Raw genomic sequence first — 1,976 nt, 5'->3', positions numbered from 1 at the left:
TGGCAAAAAAGTTTGCAAAAAATGTTTACAATAACATTTTTTGAAAACATTTAGAAATATTGTTGTAGTGTGTTTTCATACAAAACGTTTTGAAACGTTACCATGACCTTTGTATAACCCGACATTTTAATGTTATTAAAACGTTTTTACCTAAACCAAAAGCCAAAATATAACTTATTTAAAACGTTTTTAAAACGTTTTTGTGTTTGCTGGGTATTTAACTTATCCAACACATCTTTATTTTATTTTTATTGGCCCCTTGGTAATTGGAAATCCAAATCTTGGTAAACCAGGGGCCAATTTTTTGCCAAAGTGGCTCCTGGTTCAAGCTCTCTTATTTTCACCCTTGGACCTCAACATTATTGTGAATTAGTGACAGGCTGTCGGAATAATATCAAGGCCGGATCTGGTAAGGAGGCGATTATTGTCGGCTGAAATTCGTGAGGGCGCTGTTCACAGGTGCCCGTAGCTCAAAAGTTTGACAAGTTTGGTCACAAAAAATAAATTTTTATTAAATTTCAGACTTTATACTTTAAAAATTTATAAGACATTTTCTCATTTTCGGAACTAAGTAACTAGTAAGGGTAGACTCGGAAAAAGGAATTTACTTTCTTGTATTTTCACGTGTATTTCAATGGGACGATTATTTAGTGGTGTGTCCCCTTAAAGAACCTTAAGCTTGAAGAACCTTTGAAGAACCCTCGAAGCGTTCAAAGTAAAAGGTTTTATATCCAAGAAAATAATTTTTTTTAGTACCAAAAAGGGTTAACACTATAGGCCTACTTTTCACTTTTCTTAACTTTGTGAAGAGTCCTGAATTCATTAGGCGGAGGCGCCGTAGGCTATTTAGCGTTAGCTTTGGATATTTAATTATTATCTTTATTTTCACCAAAAATCATTAAATATCCAAAGCTAACACTGCGGCGGCGCCTCACCCTAATGAATTAATTAGAACGTCCCTAGGCCCATCTTTATAGAACCTTATCACTGGAAAGAAAAAGACCAACTTGACGTGAAGAAGCATGTACAAGACAGTATGCAGATGGGGGGGGGGGGGCAAAACAGCAAATGTATGGGCATTAAAAGTAGGTAAAGTTCGATAGCCAAAATGTACCAGTTCCAAGACCCACAGAGAGATGACAGACAGAAGTGCTAAACCATGAAAACCTGCAAAAACAACCAGCATCAATTGGAGTACAAATGTACACTAGAACAAGTGATGAAAATCACTGCACATAAATAGACACGATGAACCAAACAACCAATGCAGGCACAAAAACAGGCAAAGTTCTATGGCCCATAAGGGGTGGTGCAATAATTATGTGTACCCCCGGGGTGGTGAATTATAGGGGGGGCAAAGATTTTTGGCAGACCAAAAGGGGGGGAAGCATTTTTGGCAGGTCAAAAGGGGGGTCAAGCGATTTTTGGCACAGATATTTTGGGTACCATTTTATATTACGCCCTAAAAAGGCGTAAGAAAACGTTAGGAACACGTTCAAATATGCAAACTTTCCTGCTCGCTGCGCTCGCATTAAATGATAAGACAATTTAAGGTTTTAAATTCGGGTTCCCCAAAATCTTGCATGTAAGGGGGGGCAAAGATTTTTGGCACGTCAAAAGGGGGGCAAAGGTTTTTGGCACGTCGAAAGGGGGGGGCAAAGATTTTTGGCACGGCCAAAGGGGGGGCAAGCGATTTTGGCAGACCATTTTGAGAATTCACCACCCCGGGGGTACACATAATTATTGCACCACCCCTGAAAGGAAAACAATACAAAAGTACACCGGAGTGATGAAAATCACTGTGCATATAGCCGACAAACAAAATCAAACAGAAATCGCTGTGCACATAGCAAAAACGGTCTGTTGTCTAAAGTAGGCCTACATTTGGGGTAGGGACCGACAGTTGGCTTTTGAAAACAATTATTTACCCCAATGTCAAGGTCGAATAATTTACTTTTATTTTTATTTATTTATTT

This window comes from Amphiura filiformis, chromosome 12 (genome assembly GCF_039555335.1).
Source record: "Amphiura filiformis chromosome 12, Afil_fr2py, whole genome shotgun sequence".
Classification (NCBI taxonomy): Eukaryota; Metazoa; Echinodermata; class Ophiuroidea; order Amphilepidida; family Amphiuridae; genus Amphiura; species Amphiura filiformis.
The sequence above is the reverse complement of the archived record's forward strand: the minus strand, read 5'-3'. Positions refer to the sequence as shown.